This window comes from Triticum urartu, chromosome 5A, assembly GCF_056163025.1.
Source record: "Triticum urartu cultivar PI428250 chromosome 5A, HENAU_Tu73, whole genome shotgun sequence".
In the NCBI taxonomy this organism is placed as follows: domain Eukaryota; kingdom Viridiplantae; phylum Streptophyta; class Magnoliopsida; order Poales; family Poaceae; genus Triticum; species Triticum urartu.
In genome coordinates, this window is record NC_141877.1 from 200,485,278 (window position 1) to 200,507,176 (window position 21,899).

Below are 21,899 nucleotides of genomic sequence, written 5' to 3' on the forward strand. Positions count from 1 at the left end.
TTCTTCAAGTTTTCTCTCGAAGTTATGTTCCGCCAAGCTATACTCTCAAATAAACATGGTGCTCGACACGTGTTTTATTTCGAGGAGTTCGAGAATTCTTCATCTTGCATTCCGTAGTGCAATTCTTTCTACCTTATCTTTTGAGGTGGTGTTATGTCATTCTTGACAATTTCCCTTCGTGTTTCATGATTCGCAAGTTGTCACGGATGAGATATGAAAACCCTTCATTTTCTTTTCGTTCAGCAGATCCTTTGCAATCCATTAACCTCTTCGTTGGAGTTATCTTGTGTCATTTTTCACCTAAAGCCTTCCCTAAGGATTGTTGCTATTTATGGTGCTGATAAATGACCAAAGTTCTTCATTTATCCTCCTGATGAAATAAGCTTCTCATCTCCTTGTTGATATCAATTCAATCTATTGTTTTCCGTTAGTGGCAGAATTTCACCTCAATGTTTTGAGAAGTATTCCATAAGTCCACTACAAGCTTATTCTTTTCGTTGTTGGTTTTCCAACAACTCCATTCAATCCTTCTTTCTAAGGATACTTTCAAATTAATTGGTGGTAGAAGTTATCATTTTCTGCTACTTTATTTCTTCCTAACGATCTATCTTCTATTCTTTCTTCCAGAGGCATTGTGAGGTTGCTCTTTTCACTCATCATCTTGAGTTGTGAGGACCATGTTTGTTTCGTGCTTATCCATTTAAACGGAGTGCCGTGTCCTCTTTTTCAAGTTCTTCCATTTCTGTCATGTTTTGCCTCCCTTCTCAATCGGAGTACTGTCTGAAATCTTTCTTACCCCTTGAGCCATTCTTTCAATAGTTCCGAAGGCAGTGTACTGTTGATTTCGTCAAGTATCCTCTCATCTTGTCAAGTTATTGTTCAATTCCTTCCATTTACATTCGGAGTGCTGCCCAAATTATATCATTCTTATTCCTTCTCTATCTTGTTTATCCGGAGTGTTGTGGCCATCAGTCCTCTTCTTCTGGGGTGCTTGCATGTACTTCTTATCCATTATAACCCTTTTCTTATGTATTTCAACCTACAAGGTTCTCGTAATGTTCCTTGGTCCTATTTTCTAACGGAGTGTTTTCAACATTATTCATCTGCGTTGTTTTATTTCTTTCATTTTGTTCAACCTCGCAAGGTTCTTTGGTTTCACTCATTTGTAAAAGAAGCAATTAGTTTTACCTCTTCTCTTCCTCTTCCGTTTCTCTCCGGTGCCATCCTTAGATCTCGGGACGAGATCCCCTTGTAGTGGTGGAGTGTTGTAACGCCCCGAGTCCGATGCGCCAGGTGTCTTCCAGTTATTCTCTGTCGTTGCCATGTCATTTGCTTGCGTGTCGCATCTTGCCATGTCATCATGTCCATTGCATCATCTTGTTTTCAAAACTTGCATCCGTCTGGTTTCCCTAGTTCTCTCCATTATTCGTTCTGAGCCCAGACACAGTTGCACACGCCCGCGGCACGTCCGAAATATTATTTTATAAGTGTCTGGAAAATGTTCTCCGAATGGGATGAAAGTTGGTGTGCAAACTTGTTAAAGTGTAGGTAGACTGCCTGTCAAATTTCGTCCCGTTCGGAGTTCTTTTGATGCCACAACGGATAACTATAGCAGCAATATAGCCGGTCATACGTCAGACATTTTCGGTCTCCAAAGATTGTGGCCGGGTTTTCCCTCTCTTTCCTCCCTAGACCATCTACACAGTCCGATATCAACCGCCAGGCCCCGAAACCCCTCCTTGCATAGTGCATCGACCCCCTCACGTGCGCGTCCGAAAGTTGTCCCGAACCCGACCTAGGCAGTTGTCACCGTTGGACACAGATCATCCCCAAACATCTATAAAGTATCATCGTTTTCTCGTTGGAGTCTCCTAACCTATTACGATCGGAGGGACCTAACCGCCCTAAAATGATCTGTTTCACTATATATAGACCTCCATGTCTATTTGTAGACCAAACCCTAAATTCTAGGAGGTTTGTCCCCTCTAGCTGCCGCCACCTACAACCTCCCGCATGCACCTCGGGATCCTCCCAGATCCGATCCACCAACCTCGTCGTTCTGCGAACCGGCCAACCATCGCTCTCCACTGCTTCCGCTTGATCCACCAAAGCCCATCGATCCAATCGTCCTCGCTCTCCTCGTCGACCAGGGAGACGACCTCCTCCCGAGCATCTCCTCCTCGCCTCGTCGCCCGAGGACCAGTGCCGTTGCGGGCAACCTCCACCAGGGACAGCGCCACCCCGCCTCCCTTCCATTCTTCTCTTTTCCCTTAATTACTCATCTCGTTACTGACTTCGCAGAGACCTCCTGGAGCCCGACCATGCGCGCCCTCAAGCCCGTGCCACGGGCACCCACGCAATTCGACGACCACGAGAGACGTCATGGCCGCCCCTTGGTGCTTCGCACTGCGCCCGGCCATCTTTCTCAACGCCAACGAGTTTCTGTTGCATCACCGTCGCCCATATGGGACCTCCTATGCCTCCCCTGCCAGGCCCCGTCGCCCTCCTCTCCTTCCTCATGCACCTTCGCTCGAGCCCGCCGCCCTCCGTCTCTGTTGTGACGTCGTCGGACCAGCAGCTCTGTCGCACCGACCATGCTCCACTGCGGCGGCCACTGAAGGAGCAGCAACAACCCCTGTGCTGCCCGAGCCTCCCCTGCTTCGCCAAGCCGTCGTCTCCGGCCGAATCCACTTCCGCTTCGCCGGATCTCCCCTCCGCCTGCCGCCATCCTATTCCCGGAGGTCCGCCGTCACGCCCCTGTTTCCTCTACTTCGAGGACGAGCCAGGCGCTCGTGTTTGACCAACTCCAGGTCAACGCATCCGCGTGCGCACTGTGCGGCAGCTACTTTCGCTGAGGCCCGGTGCATCCCCAGCCCAGCACCTCCGATGGCCCAAGGCCCAGGGTGAGCAGCCCCCGGCCTTTTCTCCCTGTTGGGTTTCCTATACAGATTCAGCCTAGAGTCTATTTTTTTGGCTCTGCGATTTTGTCTTTTATCCTGAGATAACAGTTTTGCACTATAGCCCCTAAACTTCATGCATTTAATAACTATATAACCATGCATCTTATGTAAAAACTTCTAATATGAAAAATGCTTGGAATTGCATCTAGATTTATTATATCCAACTTTCATGCATGTTTAAAATGTTTAAAATGCTGTTTGATTAAATTTGCTCTAATAACATGCTAAAATGTTTAATTCATAACTAAATAATCGTTACTCCATTTTAAATAATGTTTATATGTAAATGGGGTAGAAAAATGCCTAGTTTAACATGATGCACTTACTTTGCATGTTTAACAACTCTAAAATTATGTTTAGGGTAGAACAGTAGCTAATTGCCAAATGCATATGAGGATTTACCGAAATTGTTGTTTGTTGTTTCCGGCCTCATTTAAACTTGCCTAGTTTGGTAGTTTTATTATGCTTCATCTCTTGCCATGTTTAGCCAAATAATTAAATGTGGTGTTTTCTTTGATATGCAACTCGTTGCATATGGAGCTCCACTTAATTTGTAGTATTGTTTGTCCATATTGCCATGCCATGCCAAATTAAACTGGACATGCATCATACTTGATTGTGTATCATGCCATGTTTATGTGATGGTTGTTTATTATGTTGCTTGCTTCTTTCCGGGTTGCTTCTCTCGTTAGCTTCGGTTTCGTTCCGGAGTTGTGAGGATCCGTTCGACTACGTCTGTTTGTCTTCTTCATGGACTCATTCTTCTTCCTTGCGGGATCTCAGGCAAGATGACCATACCCTTGAAATCACTTCTATCTTTGCTTGCTAGTTTTCCGCTCTATTGCTATGTCGCGCTACCTACCACTTGTTATATCATGCCTACCATATTGCCATGTCAATCCTCTAACCCACCTTTCCTAGCAAACCGTTGTTTGGCTATGTTACCGCTTTTGCTCAGCCCCTCTTATAGCGTTGCTAGTTGCAGGTGAACATGAAGCTAGTTCCATGTTGGAACATGGTTATTGTTTGGATATCACAATATCTCTTATTTAATTAATGTATCCATATACTTGGTAAAGGGTGGAAGGCTCGGCCTTATGCCTGGTGTTTTGTTCCACTCTTGCCGCCCTAGTTTCCGTCATACCGGTGTTATGTTCCTTGATTTTGCGTTCATTACGCGGTTGGGTGTTATGGGAACCCCTTGACTGTTCGCTTTGAATAAAACTCCTCCAGCAAGGCCCAACCTTGGTTTTACCATTTTCCTCACCACCACCTACTTTTCCCTTGGGAGCACGCTCCCGAAGGTCATCTTTATTTTAACCCCCCCGGGCCAGTGCTTCTCTAAGTGTTGGTCTGAACTGAGCCGCCTGCGGGGACACCTCGAGGAAACTCGAAGTCTGCTTTTACTCGTAGCTTGTCTCATCCGGTGTTGCTCTGAGAACAAGATACGTGTCACTCCTATCAGGATTGTCGGCACATCGGGTGGCTTTGCTAGTCTTGTTTTACCATTGTCGAAGTGTCTTGTAACTGGGATTCCGAGCCTGATCGGGTCTTCCTGGGAGAAGGAATATCCTTCATTGACCGTGAGACCTTGTGATGGGCTAAGTGGGGACACCCCTGCAGGGTTTGAACTCTCCAAAGTCGTGCCCGCGGTTATGTGGCAGATGGGAATTTGTTAATATCCGGTTGTAGAAAACTTGCCACTTCACTTAATTAAAATGCATCAACCGCGTGTGTAGCCATGATGGTCTCTTCTCGGCGGAGTCCAGGAAGTGAACATGGTTTTAGTGTTATGTTTGAACCTAAGTAGTTTCAGGATCACTTCTTGATCACTTCTAGCTTCTCGACCATTGCGTTGCATCTCTTCTCGCTCTTATTTGCGTATGTTAGCCACCATATATGCTTAGTGCTTGCTGCAGCTCCACCTCATTACCCTATCCTACCCATAAGCTTAAATAGTCTTTATCTCGCGGGTGTGAGATTGCTGAGTCCTCGTGACTCATAGATACTTCCAAACAGTTGCAGGTGCCGATGATGCCAGTGCAGGTGACGCAATCGAGCTCAAGTGGGAGCTCGATGAAGATCTTGATCGTTGTTTTGTCTCATTTCCTGTTGATCAGTAGTGGAGCCCAGTTGGGACGATCGGGGATCTAGCATTTGGGGTTGTCTTCTTTTGTTTTGGTTCCCTAGTCGGACCTTGTTTGTAATTTGGATGATGTATGTTTAACTTGTATTTGTGTGAAGTGGCGATTGTAATCCAACTATTTATCACTTTACTATTCAGTACATGGGATTGTGTGAAGATTACCCCTCTTGCGACAAACCTACCATGCGGCTATGTGATGACCCACAAGTATAGGGGATCTATTGTAGTCCTTTCGATAAGTAAGAGTATCGAACCCAACGAGGAGCAGAAGGAAATGATAAGCGGTTTTCAGCAAGGTATTCTCTGCAAGTACTGAAATAAGTGGTAACATATAGTTTTGTGATAAGATAAATTGTAACGAGCAACAAGTAACAAAACTAAATAATGTGCAGCAAGGTGGCCCAATCCTTTTTGTAGCAAAGGACAACCCGGAACAAACTCTTATATAAGGAAAAGCGCTCCCGACAACACATGGGAATATCGTCAAGCTAGTTTTAATCACGTTCATATGATTCGCGTTCGATACTTTGATAATTTGATATGTGGGTGGACCGGTGCTTGGGTGCTGTTCTTACTTGAACAAGCATCCCACTTATGATTAACCTCTATTGCAAGCATCCGCAACTACAACAAAAGTATTAAGGTAAACTAACCATAGCATGAAACATATGGATCCAAATCAGCCCCTTACGAAGCAGCGCATAAACTAGGGTTTAAGCTTCTGTCACTCTAGCAACCCATCATCTACTTATTACTTCCCAATGCCTTCCTCTAGGCCCAAATAATGGTGAAGTGTTATGTAGTCGATGTTCACATAACACCACTAGAGGCTAGACAACATACATCTTATCAAAAATATCAAACGAATACCAAATTCACATGACTACTAATAGCAAGACTTCTCCCTTGTCCTCAGGAACAAACATAATTACTCACAAAGCATATTCATGTTCATAATCAGAGGGGTAATAATATGCATATAGGATCTGAACATGTGATCTTCCACCAAATAAACCAACTAGCATCAACTACAAGGAGTAATCAACACTACTAGCAACCTACTAGCACCAATCCCGGACTTTGAGACAAGAATTGGATACAAGAGATGAACTAGGGTTTGGAGATGAGATGGTGCTGGTGAAGATGTTGATGGAGATTGCCCTCTCCCGATGAGAGGAGCGTTGGTGATGACGATGGTGATGATTTCCCCCTCCCGGAGGGAAGTATCCCTAGCAGAACAGCTCTGCCGGAGCTCTAGATTGGTTCCGCCAAGGTTCTGCCTCGTGGCGGCGGAGTCTCGTCCCGAAAAGTTCCTTCTGATTTTTTTCTCATTGAAAGACTTCATATAGCAGAAGATGGACGTCGGAGACGCACCAGGGGGCCCACGAGGTAGGGGGCGCGCCCTAGGAGGGGGCGCGCCCCCCCACCCTCGTGAGCAGGGTGTGGGCCCCCTGGACTTGATCTTTGGCGAGGATTTTTATTTATTTATTTGAAGATATTCCGTGGAGTTTCAGGACTTTTGGAGTTGCGCAGAATAGGTCTCTAATATTTGCTCCTTTCCAGCCCAGAATTCCAGCTGCCGGCATTATCCCTTCTTATGTAAACCTTGTAAAATAAGAGAGAATAGCCATAAGTATTGTGACATAAAGTGAAATAATAGTCCATAATGCAATAAATATCGATATAAAAGCATGATGCAAAATGGACGTATCAACTCCCCAAGATTAGACCTTGCTTGTCCTCAAGCGAAAAGCCGATAACAATAAATATGTCCTCATGTTTAGAGGTAGATGCGTCGATAAAAATAAAATACGGACATGAAGGCATCATGATAATTCTCATAACAGCAACATATATAGATTTTGTCATATGATTACTTATGTTCAAGTGATGATCTATTCACAATGCAAAAGTATAAATCATAAACCTTATTGGGCTCCGACAAACTATAACCTCAGTCGTTGAAGCAATTGTAATTTATCATAACATCGGGAAGAGTCTATGTCAGAGCTAAAAAGCAAGTCCACATACTCAACTATCATTTAGTCCTTCATAATTGCTAACACTCACACAATACTTGTGGTTATGAAGTTTTAATCGGACACAGAGAAAGATAGGGGCTTATAGTTTTGCCCCACAACCTTTTACCTCAAGGGTAATGTCAACAATAATAATTCATGCTCCCCTATATCCAATTAGATATATATATATATATATATATATCATGTTCTTTCCAACATGCTGAGCTTGCCAAAGGATAAAATGAAAAAGGAAAGGTGAAGATCACCGTGACTCTTGCATAAGGTAGAAGATAATAATAAAAGATAGGCCCTTCACAGAGGGAAGCAGAGGTTGCCATGCGCTTTTATGGTTGAATGCGCAAAATCTCAATGCGAAAGAACGTCACTTTATATTGCCCCTTGTGATATGAACCTTTATTATGCAGTCCGTCGCTTTTATTACTTCCACATCACAAAATCGTATAAAGCTTATTTCTCCCACACCAATCAATCATACATATTTAGAGCAATTTTTATTACTTTGCACCGATGACAACGTACTTGAAGGATCTTACTCAATCCATAGGTAGATATGGTGGACTCTCATGGCAAAACTGGTTTAAGGGTATTTGGAAGCACAAGTAGTATTTCTACTTGGTGCTGAGAATTTGGCTAGCATGAGGGGGAAAGGCAAGCTCAACAAGTTAAAGGATCCATGACAACATACTTTATCTCAGATATAAGAAATGCATAACTCATTACGTTGTCTTCCTTGTCCAACATCAACTCTTTAGCATGTCATATTTTAATGAGTGCTCCCAATCATAAAAGATGTCAATGATAATATATCTATATGTGAAAACCTCTCTTTCCTTATTACTTCCTATTAATTGCAACAATGACCAAAGCTATGTCTGCCGACTCCCAACAACTTTTAATCATCATACTCTTTCTATGTGAAGTCATTACTCTCAATAAGATTAATATGAACTTTTTATTCTTTTCTTCTTTCTTTTATTCACCCAAGATCATGGCAAAATAATCAAGCCCTTGACTCAACACTAATCTTTATTATATATAGCTCACGGACTTGATTACAAAGAGAGATCATAAAGCAAAACTCAAAAATAGATCATGCCATAAACTTTATTCTACTAGATCAAGATACTACTATTAGGATCGAACTAAGAAAAACGGTAAAGATAGGAGTTGTGAAGGTGATACGATACCGGGGCTCCTCCCCCAAGCTTGGCAGTTGCCAAGGGGAGTGCCCATACCCATGTGATTATATCTCCTTTGTCGGTGAAGAAGGTGGAGGTGTTGTATATGATGCGGGCCTTGCGTCCATCTTGCAAGGCATAGGTTCTCCATCATAGAAAGATGATCGAGTCTCCGGGATCCTCAAATCTGTAGCCAAACACATCCTTTTGAATCTATATTCATACTCACAGTTTTGGTTTTGCAGGTCATATATTTGGGCTTGTAGGTGCTTGATCTTCTCATGAAGCTTGAAGATAGTCTCCCCGATGTTGTCAGCATCCAACTTGTGGTTGCTAGTGAACTCCGCGATCATCATGTGGTTAGAGTTGAGTCCACGTTCCACCATCCCCTGGCACTTGAAAACTTGTTGCTCCACTGCTTCGAGCCTCGTCTCCATGCTTCCGGTCCCCTTTGGTCCCTCTTCATCGCGCATGTGCAGCAACCCATCACACAACTCAATGGTTTGAGGGTGTCGCAGCACCTCTGCGAGGTAAGGGTTGATGACCTTCTCGAAAAACATGTCCTTGGAGGTGCTTGGGGCCGTCATGATAACCTAGATCTGTCAGAAAAACAGCTCGAAACCAGAACAGAGGAGAATTGCATGATACGGGAGTCAAAACCTTCGGGAGGGTATATAATGAATTTTTACCGACCAAAATACGTAACGTGCAAGAAAACAGAGTCCGGAAGGCACACGAGGTGCTCACGAGGTAGGGGGGCATGCCCAGAGCGGTAGGGCGCGCCCACCACCCTCGTGGGGCCCTTGTGTCCTTCCCAAACTGCTACTTATTTTTCTATTTTTCTAAATATTCCAAGACGGAGAAATATTGCCTTAAAAATTGTTTTGGAGTCGGTTTACTTACCGTACCACATACCTATTCCTTTTCAGAGTCTGAAACATTCCGAAAGTGTCCCTTATGTATTCCTCTGGGGTTACGGTTTCAATAATACTGGTTTCAACATTTATGGGATTACCTGAGATATAATGTTTGATTCTTTGACCGTTTACCACCTTCGGATTTGTGCCCTCGAAGTTGTTGATTTTTATGGCACCAGAACGATAGACCTCTTCGATAACGTAGGGGCCTTCCCATTTAGAGAGAAGTTTTCTTGCAAAAAATCTTAAACGAGAGCTGTATAGCAATACATAATCACCTACATTAAACTCACGCTTTTGTATCCTTTTGTCATGCCATCTTTTAACTTTTTCTGTAAACAACTTGGCATTTTCATAAGCTTGGGTTCTCCATTCATCAAGTGAGCTAATATCAAATAACCTCTTTTCACCGGCAAGTTTGAAATCATAGTTGAGCTCTTTAATAGCCCAATATGCCTTATGTTCTAGTTCGAGAGGTAAGTGACATGCTTTTCCATAAACCATTTTAATAGCCCAATATGCAGTTCTATATGCCCACAATACATCATCAAGTTTCTTAGACCAATTCTTTCTAGACCTATTAACAGTCTTTTGCAAAATTAATTTTAGCTCTCTATTGCTCAACTCTACCTGACCACTAGACTGTGGGTGATAAGGAGATGCAATTCTATGATTAACATCATACTTAGCAAGCATTTTACGAAAAGCACCATGAATAAAGTGTGAACCACCATCAGTCATTAAATATCTAGGGACTCCAAACCTCGGAAAAATAACTTCTTTAAGCATTTTAATAGAAGTGTTATGATCAGCACTACTAGTTGGAATAGCTTCTACCCACTTAGTAACGTAATCAACAACAACTAGAATATGTGTGTATCCATTAGAGGTAGGAAAAGGTCCCATATAATCAAAGCCCCAAACATCAAATGGTTCAATGACAAGTGAATAATTCATAGGAATTTCTTGACGTCTACTAATATTACCAATTCTTTGACATTCATCACAAGACAAGACAAACTTACGGGCATCCTTGAAGAGAGTAGGCTAATAAAAACCAGATTGCAATACCTTATGTGCAGTTCTATCTCCAACGTGGTGTCCTCCATAAGCCTCGGAATGACACTTGCGTAGAATCTGTTCCTGTTCATGCTCAGGTACACAACGTCTAATAACACCATCTACTCTTTCTTTATAAAGATGTGGGTCATCCCAAAAGTAATGTCTCAAGTCATAGAAAAACTTTTTCTTTTGCTGGTATGTGAAGCTAGGTGGTACAAACTTAGTAACAATATAATTAGCATAATCAGCATACCATGGAGTACTACGAGAAGTACTTATAACATTTAATTGTTCATCAGGAAAGCTATTATCAATAGGTAGTGGGTCATCAAGAACATTCTCTAACCTAGACAAGTTGTCTGCAACGGGGCTCTCAGCTCCCTTTCTATCAAAAGTATGCAAATCAAATTCTTCTAGCAAGAGAACCCATCTAATAAGTCTAGGTTTAGCATCTTTCTTTTCCATAAGGTATTTAATAGCAGCATGATCAGTGTGAATAGTTACTTTAGAATCAACAATATAAGGTCTGAACTTATCACAAGCAAATACAACTGCTAAAAGCTCTTTTTCAGTAGTAGAATAATTTCTTTGAGCATTGTCTAGAGTCTTACTAGGATAATGAATAACATTTAATCTCTTATCAACTCTTTGCCCTAGAACAGCACCTACAGCATAATCACTAGCATCACACATAATTTCAAAGGGTAAATTCCAATCAGGTGGCTGAACAACAGGTGCAGAGACTAATGCTTTCTTAAGTATTTCAAATGCTTCTACACAATCATCATCAAAGACAAATGGTATATCTTTTTGTAATAAATTAGTCAGAGGCCGAGAGATTTTTGAGAAGTCCTTAATGAAACTCCTATAAAAACCGGCATGCCCAAGGAAACTTCTTATACCTTTGATGTCCTTGGGACATGGCATCTTTTCAATAGCATCGACCTTGGCTTTATCAACTTCAATACCTCTTTCAGAAACTTTATGCCCCAAGATATACCTTCATTAACCATAAAGTGGCACTTTTCCCAATTCAAGACAATATTAGTTTCTTCACATCTCTGCAAAACTCGATCAAGATTGCTCAAGCAATCATCAAAAGAGGAACCATAGACAGAAAAATCATCCATGAAAACCTCACATATCTTTTCACAAAAGTCAGAGAATATAGCAATCATGCATCTTTTAAAGGTAGCAGGTGCAATACATAAACCAAAAGGCATACGTCTATAAGCAAAAGTACCAAAAGGGCATGTAAAAGTAGTCTTTGATTGATCTCTAGCCGACACAGGTATTTGAGAGAAACCAGAATAACCATCTAGAAAGCAATAGTGTGTATGTTTGCATAATCTTTCTAGCATTTGATCAATAAAAGGTAAGGGGTAATGATCTTTCTTAGTAGCTTTATTTAATTTGCAGAAATCAATTACCATCCTATAACCTGTGATAATTCTTTGTGGAATCAATTCATCTTTATCATTAGGAACAACAGCAATACCTCCCTTCTTAGGGACACAATGGACAGTACTTACCCACTGACTATCAGCAATAGGATAAATTATACCTGCCTCCAGAAGCTTAAGTATTTCTTTTCTTACCACTTCTTTCATTTTAGGATTCAGACGTCGTTGAGGATCACGAACTGGTTTGGCATCTGCTTCCAAATTTATTTTATGTTGACACAGAGTGGGACGAATGCCTTTAAGATCATCAAGAGTATATCCAATAGCAGCACGATGCTTCTTCAGAGTTTTCAATAATCTTTCTTCTTCATGATCTGAAAGGTTAGCACTAATAATAATAGGATATATCTTCTTTTCATCAAGATAAGCATATTTAAGATTATCAGGCATAGGTTTAAGCTCAAACACGGGATCACCCCTGGGTGGAGGAGGATCCCCTAAAATTTCAACAGGCAAATTGTGTTGCAGAATAGGTTCCTGTTTAAAGAATACTTCATCTATTTCCCTTCTTTCATTAATGAACATATCATTTTCATGGTCTAACAAATAGTGTTCTAAAGGATCACTAGGAGGTACAGCAATAGAAGCAAGACCAATAATCTCATCCTTACTAGGTAATTCTTCCTCATGATGTTGTTTACTAAATTTAGAGAAATTAAACTCATGAACCATATCATTCAAGCCAATAGTAACAACATTCTTTTCGCAATCTATTCTAGCATTAACAGTGTTCAAGAAGGGTCTGCAAAATATAATGGGACAAAAGCTATCTTGCGGAGAAGTAAGAATAAGAAAATTAGCAGGATATTTAGTTTTCCCTCATAGGACTTCAACATCTCTAACAATTCCAATTGGTGAAATAGTATCTCTATCGGCAAGTTTAATTGTGACATCAATACCTTCTAACTCAGCAGGTGCAATTTCATTCTTAATTTCTTCGTATAAATTATGCGGTATAAAACTAGCACTCGCACCCATCTCACATAAGCCATGATAATAATGATCTCCTATTTTAACAGAAATAACAGGCACGCCTACCACAGGTCTATGTTTATCTTTAGCACAAGGTTTAGCAATTCTAGCAGATTCACCATCAAACTGAATAACATGCCCATCAATATTATCAGACAAGAGATCTTTAACAATAGCAATATTAGGTTCTACTCTAACTTGCTTAGGAGGTGTATAAGTTCTAATATTGCTTTTACGAACAACAGTTGATGCTTTAGCATGATCCTTTACTCTAACAGGGAAAGGTGGTTTCTCAACATAAGAAGTAGGAACAATAGGATCATTATAAGTGACAGTCTTTTCTTCAACTTTAATAGGTGCAGCTACTTTTACTTCTATGGGAGGATGATATTTAAACCACTTGTCCTTAGGGAGATCAACATAAGTAGCAAAGGATTCACAGAAAGAAGCTACTATCTCAGAGTCATGTCCATATTTAGTTCTAAACTTATGGAAAATATTGGTGTCCATAAAAGATTTAACACAATCAAACTTAGGTGTCATACCTAACTCTTTACCTTCGTCGACGTCCCAATCTTCAGAGTTGCGTCTAATTCTATCCAATAAATTCCATCTGAATTCAATAGTCTTCATCATAAAAGAGCTAGCACAAGAAGTATCGAGCATGGTGCGATTATTATCAGAAAGCTGAGCATATAAATTTTGAATAATCATTTCTCTTGAGAGCTCATGATTGGGGCATGAATATAACATTGATTTAAGCCTCCCCAAGCTTGAGCGATGCTTTCTCCTTCGCGAGGCCAAAAATTATATATATAATTGCGATCACGATGAACAAGATGCATAGGGTAATACTTTTGGTGAAATTCCAATTTCAATCTTTTATAGTTCCATGATCTCATATCATCACATAGCCTATACCATATCAATGCGTCTCCCTTCAAAGATAAAGGGAATACCTTCTTCTTAGCAACATCATCGGGTATACCTGCAAGCTTAAATAATCCACAAACTTCATCCACATATATTAAGTCCTCATCAGGATGCTTTGTTCCATCTCCTGTAAAAGGGATAGCTAGTAGTTTTTCCATCATACCTGAAGGAAATTCAAAAGGAGTTTCATTTTCAATAGGTTCAGGAGGTTGAGGAGCAACTCTTTGCTCTACTGGACGGGGTGAAGATACCCCGAACAAACCCCTCAGAGAATTAGTTTCCATAGTAACAAGTGACAGTAAATTTCAGCACACTATATAAAGTTTTCCTTACCAAATTCCACCTACCAAAGGCGCTACACTCCCAGGCAACGGCGCTAGAAAAGAGTCTTGATGACCCACAAGTATAGGGGATCTATCGTAGTCCTTTCTATAAGTAAGAGTATCGAACCCAACGAGGAGCAGAAGGAAATGATAAGCGGTTTTCAGCAAGGTATTCTCTGCAAGTAATGAAATAAGTGGTAACAGATAGTTTTGTGATAAGATAAATTGTAACGAGCAACAAGTAACAAAAGTAAATAAAGTGCAGCAAGGTGGCCCAATTCTTTTTGTAGCAAAGGACAACCTGGAACAAACTCTTATATAAGGAAAAGCGCTCCCGAGGACACATGGGAATATCGTCAAGCTAGTTTTCATCACATTCATATGATTCGCGTTCAATACTTTGATAATTTGATATGTGGGTGGACCGGTGCTTGGGTGCTGTTCTTACTTGAACAAGCATCCAACTTATGATTAACCTCTATTGCAAGCATCCGCAACTACAACAAATTATTAAGGTAAACCTAACCATAGCATGAAACATATGGATCCAAATCAACCCCTTACGAAGCAACACATAAAATAGGGTTTAAGCTTCTGTCACTCTAGCAACCCATCATCTACTTATTACTTCCCAATGCCTTCCTCTAGGCCCAAATAATGGTGAAGTGTTATGTAGTCGACGTTCACATAACACCACTAGAGGTTAGACAACATACATCTTATCAATATATCAAACGAATACCAAATTCACATGACTACTAATAGCAAGACTTCTCCCTTGTCCTCAGGAACAAACGTAATCACTCACAAAGCATATTCACTTTCATAATCAGAGGGGTAATAATATGCATATAGGATTTGAACATATGATCTTCCACCAAATAAACCAACTAGCATCAACTACAAGGAGTAATCAACACTACTAGCAACCTACTAGCACCAATCTCGGACTTTGAGACAAGAATTGGATACAAGAGATGAACTAGGGTTCGGGGATGAGATGGTGCTGGTGAAGATGTTGATGGAGATTGCCCTCTCCTGATGAGAGCAGCGTTGGTGATAACGATGGTGATGATTTCCCCTCCCGGAGGGAAGTATCCCCGGCAGAACAGCTCTGTGGGAGCTCTAGATTGGTTCCGCCAAGGTTCCGCCTCGTGGCGGCGGGGTCTCGTCCCGAAAAGTTCTTTCTAATTTTTTCTCATCGAAAGACTTCATATAGCAGAAGATGGACGTCGGAGACCCACCAGGGGGCCCACGAGGTAGGGGGCGCGCCCTAGGAGGGGGGAGGGGCGCCCCCCACCCTCGTGAGCAGGGTGTGGGCCCCCTGGACTTCATCTTTGGCGAGGATTTTTCTTTATTTATTTTAAGATATTTCGTGGAGTTTCAGGACTTTTGGAGTTGCGCAGAATAGGTCTCTAATATTTGCTCCTTTTCCAGCCCAGAATTCCAGCTGCCGGCATTCTCCCTTTTTATGTAAACCTTGTAAAATAAGAGAGAATAGCCATAAGTATTGTGACATAAAGTGAAATAACAGTCCATAATGCAAAAAATATCGATATAAAAGCATGATGCAAAATGGACTTATCACTATGCCTCTAAGTCATGCCCCGACACGTGGGAGATATAGCCGCATCATGGGTGTTACAAGTTGGTAATCAGAGTATTCCCCGACTTAGGTGCCCCCTGCTTGATCGAATCACGGATGTTGTTGATTCTAGAACAAAATGTTTTGAGTCTTGGGATTATATATATCGGAGAGTAGGATTCTTTTTACTCCTCAGTCCCTTCGTCACTCTGGTGAGGCCTCCTGATGCAGAAGTTTTGACTTTTCTCTCCTCAAATTTCATGATTTTTTTAGGATCACGCGGTTATCTTGGAACCGTTCTGATAGTCTTGTGACGAGAACATTGTTCTTGGTGCCTCCTGACATTTAGGGGTTGTGGAAGTGTCCTGGGGAGTTGAGCTTCGAGGTGTTGTCGTCACAATTTTATCGTTGCAGTTCTGGAATACCTGAGTTCACCGACATCGAAAATCTCTTTTATGCAGTTGTTGGCGAGATAACCTCGACGCCACCTAGTACTGGGGCGGGAGTTCGGGAGTATTTCCATAACTCATATAATGGATGCTTTTCGAAGGTTGAGGTACACGATTTCCGATGGTTTCTTGGTTATGTGTTGAAGGATGGATACAGCTGGATGTAGGGATTGTTAGTTTGGTGAGATATTATGCTTCCCCTGTATCCCCAACACCTGATTGCATAACCAGAAAGTTTCGGGAGTTTATAAGTGGAAATTCAAGTAGCTCGTAGGATATCCTTCCTACAGACACATGATACGATATGGGATCTATCATATGTTTGGTTTCTGGCTTATTATGCAAGCCAAATCCTTTGTTTTGTTTTGAGTTGTGGTATTCAAGTTGCCTCAATGTCATGTGTTGCCTCCATACCATCCCTAAACGGTGTTCTCATATTTCTAGGTGAATACTAATCCTTCATGATAATTGAGATGGTCATGTCAATCCTTTTCAACCGGCGTGTTTCTCTTCAAGTGGATGTGATCATTTCAACATTCGCAAGATCACCTCTCAGTTTTCCCAACGGTGTTCGTTCCATCTGCCCAAGTTGTCTTTGTTTTCCCACCCTCCCACCCTTTTCTTCAAGGATTCAGATTTCTTAATCAAGTATCCTCTTATTGATGGGAAGTCTCTCCATTCTTTTCCGTCAATGTTCTTATCCGGTGATTCTCAGGAAGATACTAAGGAAGCATAGAGTTTATTATTATTCATTCTTTTATCTTCTCCGGTGGATTCAAATCAAGCTTTCGGTTTTGATCATATCATTTTCATTGGTTCACATGCTTTCCATGTTGGATGTTCTTATCGAAGACTCTCTTATTTATTCACCTCTCGCTATTCATTTCTTCCGGAGTACTGAAGATATCTCAGAAGATTCGCGGTTCCATTGCTAATTCGTTTAAGCTATATCATGGTTGTTATCTCATTCAAGCCATTTAATTCAACCGGTGCAATATCTCTTTTAAATAATTCAACAATGTTTCTCTTGAGTGGGCCATAACCAACAGGCCTTTTTTCAGGATCTTACCTAACTCTTCTTTTTCTGGAGTTATTCGCAAATTCATTTCAAAGTTTGATGTAAGAATGAATTGTCATTAGTCAAATGTCTTTCTCCAAGATCTTTCAAATTCTTTTCATCGTTGGTTCAACCTTTCCAATTTTCATACAGGAGTATCTCAACAATTCATGGTGGTATTTCTCATCATCATTCTCTGTATTTGAAGACCGAAGAAGAGTTTGTCTTCAATCTTGTCCATTCTCTCGAAGATTCATGGTGCTAGCTTTATGCCATCCTCTCACAATTCTTCTCGTTTGTAACAATTCTTTTCACCCATCCGGAGAAATTCAGGATTCTTTTAAGTTTGATTCTCCGGAGGCCATCATTTCATAAGATTTATTTGTGCTTTCCAATCTTACCGGTGAATCGTTCAAATATCCTCTAATCAGTTCATGATCTCTCCATTCTCATGTATGTAAATCCCCTCAAGTATCTTCTTTCATTTTTCCAATTCTTCCCGGTGAATTGTGCCTCTGCTATTTTCATTTTCAATTCTTATGGTGGTTCTTCCAAGATTCTTCTTCCTTCGTTTATCATATCAATTCATTCGTTCTTTCCAATCCTACCAGCGGATCGTTGAAGTCTTTTCTCAAGTTTGTGCCATATCAATCTTAATCCTTTCAACGAGAATAAGTAGTATGCAAAATCCTTTGCTTGTCATCAATTTAATTGGTGAAGGATGAGAATAATGTAATTCTTCTTCTTGTTTCATCGAGTAAATTCAATTCCTTATTCTGGAGGTTCATAAAAAATTCTCAGTTTCTATTGTTTCATCTTTTCTTTTCCCGGAGTTCCAAGCTCTCTCAAGTATGTCACCACGAAGCTCCATTTAAATCATCGCAAGGCTTCACCTTGTGTTTTCAACTTCTCTTTCTTTTTGTTATCCTTTTGTTTACTGGAGTTCTTCATGGACTCTACATGGTGGTTCGTCAAGGACTGTTTTCATTCTTCAATTGTTCTTCAAGTTTTCTCTCGAAGTTATGTTCCGCCAAGCTATACTCTCAAATAAACATGGTGCTCGACACGTGTTTTATTTCGAGGAGTTCGAGAATTCTTCATCTTGCATTCCGTAGTGCAATTCTTTCTACCTTATCTTTTGAGGTGGTGTTATGTCATTCTTGACGATTTCCCTTCGTGTTTCATGATTCGCAAGTTGTCACGGATGAGATATGAAAACCCTTCATTTTCTTTTCGTTCAGCAGATCCTTTGCAATCCATTAACCTCTTCGTTGGAGTTATCTTGTGTCATTTTTCACCTAAAGCCTTCCCTAAGGATTGTTGCTATTTATGGTGCTGATAAATGACCAAAGTTCTTCATTTATCCTCCTGATGAAATAAGCTTCTCATCTCCTTGTTGATATCAATTCAATCTATTATTTTCCGTTAGTGGCAGAATTTCACCTCAATGTTTTGAGAAGTATTCCATAAGGCCACTACAAGCTTATTCTTTTCGTTGTTGGTTTTCCAACAACTCCATTCAATCCTTCTTTCTAAGGATACTTTCAAATTAATTGGTGGTAGAAGTTATCATTTTCTGCTACTTTATTTCTTCCTAACGATCTATCTTCTATTCTTTCTTCCAGAGGCATTGTGAGGTTGCTCTTTTCACTCATCATCTTGAGTTGTGAGGACCATGTTTTTTTCGTGCTTATCCATTTAAACGGAGTGCCGTGTCCTCTTTTTCAAGTTCTTCCATTTCTGTCATGTTTTGCCTCCCTTCTCAACCGGAGTGTTGTCTAAAATCTTTCTTACCCCTTGTGCCATTCTTTCAATAGTTCCGAAGGCAGTGTACTGTTGATTTCGTCAAGTATCCTCTCATATTGTCAAGTTATTGTTCATTTCCTCCCGTTTACATTCGGAGTGCTGCCCAAATTATATCATTCTTATTCCTTCTCTATCTTGTTTATCCGGAGTGTTGTGGCCATCAGTCCTCTTCTTCTGGGGTGCTTGCATGTACTTCTTATCCATTATAACCCTTTTCTTATGTATTTCAACCTACAAGGTTCTCGTAATGTTCCTTGGTCCTATTTTCTAACGGAGTGTTTTCAACATTATTCATCTGCGTTGTTTTATTTCTTTCATTTTGTTCAACCTCGCAAGGTTCTTTGGTTTCACTCATTTGTAAAAGAAGCAATTAGTTTTACCTCTTCTCTTCCTCTTCCGTTTCTCTCCGGTGCCATCCTTAGATCTCGGGACGAGATCCCCTTGTAGTGGTGGAGTGTTGTAACGCCCCGAGTCCGATGCGCCAGGTGTCTTCCAGTTATTCTCTGTCGTTGCCATGTCATTTGCTTGCGTGTCGCATCTTGCCATGTCATCATGTCCATTGCATCATCTTGTTTTCAAAACTTGCATCCGTCTGGTTTCCCTAGTTCTCTCCATTATTCGTTCTGAGCCCAGACACAGTTGCACACGCCCGCGGCACGTCCGAAATATTATTTTATAAGTGTCTGGAAAATGTTCTCCGAATGGGATGAAAGTTGGTGTGCAACCTTGTTAAAGTGTAGGTAGACTGCCTGTCAAATTTCGTCCCGTTCGGAGTTCTTTTGATGCCACAACGGATAACTATAGCAGCAATATAGCCGGTCATACGTCAGACATTTTCGGTCTCCAAAGATTGTGGCCGGGTTTTCCCTCTCTTTCCTCCCTAGACCATCTACACAGTCCGCTATCAACCATCAGGCCCCGAAACCCTACCTTGCACAGTGCATCGACCCCCTCGCGTGCGCGTCCGAAAGCTATCCCGAACCCGACCTGGGCAGTTGTCACCGTTGGACACAGATCATCCCCAAACATCTATAAAATATCATCGTTTTCTCGTTGGAGTCTCCTAACCTATTTTTCTTGGACCGTCCGATTACGATCAGAGGGACCTAACCGCCCTAAAATGATATGTTTTACTATATATAGACCTCCATGTCTATTTGTAGACCAAACCCTAAATTCTAGGAGGTTTGTCCCCTCTAGCTGCCGCCACCTACAACCTCCCGCATCCACCTCGGGATCCTCCCAGATCCGATCCACCAACCTCCTCTTTGCGAACCAACCAAACATCGCTTTCCACTGCTTCCCCTCGATCCACCAAAGCCCATCGATCCAACCCTCCTTGCTCTCCTCGTCGACTAGGGAGACGAGCTCCTCCCGAGCATCTCCTCCTCGCCTTGTCGCCCGACAACCAGCGCTGTTGCCGGCAACCTCCATCAGGGAAAGCGCCACCCCACCTCCCTTCCATTCTTCTCTTTTCCCTTCGTTACTCATCTCGTTACTGACTTCGTAGAGACCTCCTGGAGGCTGACCATGCACGCCCTCAAGCCCCTGCCACGGGCACTCACGCAAGTAGCAATAGTTCCCGCGTCTCCGGTGAGTCGACGACCACGAGAGACGCCATGGCCTCCCCTTGGTGCTTCGCATCGTGATAACCCAAAAGTATAGGGGATCGCAACAGCTTTCGAGGGTAGAGTATTCAACCCAAATTTATTGATTCGACACAAGGGGAGCCAAAGAATATTCTCAAGTATTTGCAGCTGAGTTGTCAATTCAACCACACCTGGAAACTTAGTATCTGCAGCAGAGTTTTTAGTAGCAAAGTAATATGATAGTGGTGGTGACGGTAACAAAAGAGTAATGAAAGCAAAGTAATATTTTTGGTATTATGTAGTGATTGTAACAATAGCAACGGGAAAGTAAATAAGCGTAAACCAGTATATGGAAAGCTCGTAGGCATTGGATCTGTGATGGATAATTATGCCAGATGCGGTTCATCATGTAACAGTCATAACATAGGGTGACACGGAACTATCTCCAATTCATCAATGTAATGTAGGCATGTATTCCGAATATAGTCATACGTGCTTATGGAAAAGAACTTGCATGACATCTTTTGTCCTACCCTCCCGTGGCAGCGGGGTCCTAATGGAATCTAAGGGATATTAAGGCCTCCTTTTAATAGAGAACCGAAACAAAGCATTAGAACATAGTGAATACATGAACTCCTCAAACTACGGTCAGCACCGGTAAGTATCCCGATTATTTTCACTTCGGGGTTAATGGATCATAACACATAATAGGTGACTATAGGTTTGCAAGATAGGATCAAGAACTCTCATATATTGATGAAAACATAATAGGTTCAGATCTGAAATCATGGCACTCGGGCCCTAGTGACAAGCATTAAGCATAACAAAGTCATAGCAACATCAATCTCAGAACATAGTGGATACTAGGGATCAAACCCTAAAAAAACTAACTTGATTACAAGATAAATCTCATCCAACCCATCACCGTCCAGCAAGCCTACAATGGAATTACTCACGCACGGCGCTGAGCATCATGAAATTGGTGATGGAGGATGGTTGATGATGACGATGGCGACGGATTCCCCTCTCCGGAGCCCCGAACGGACTCCAGATCAGCCCTCCAGAGAGGTTTTAGGGCTTGGCGGCGGCTCCGTATCGTAAAACGCGATGATTTCTTCTCTCCTATTTTTTCTCCCCGAAAGCAGATATATAGAGTTGGAGTTGGAGTTGGGAGGTCTCCAGGGGGCGCACGAGGTAGGGAGCACGCCCTAGGGGGGGCGCCCCCCACCCTCGTGGACATGGTGTGGGCCCCCTGGTCTTCATATTTGGCGAGGATTTTTTTATTATTTATTGTAAGATATTCCATGGAGTTTCAGACCATTCCGAGAACTTTTGTTTTCTGCACATAAGACAACATCATGGCAATTCTGCTGAAAATAGCATCAGTCCGGGTTAGTTCTATTCAAATCATACAAGT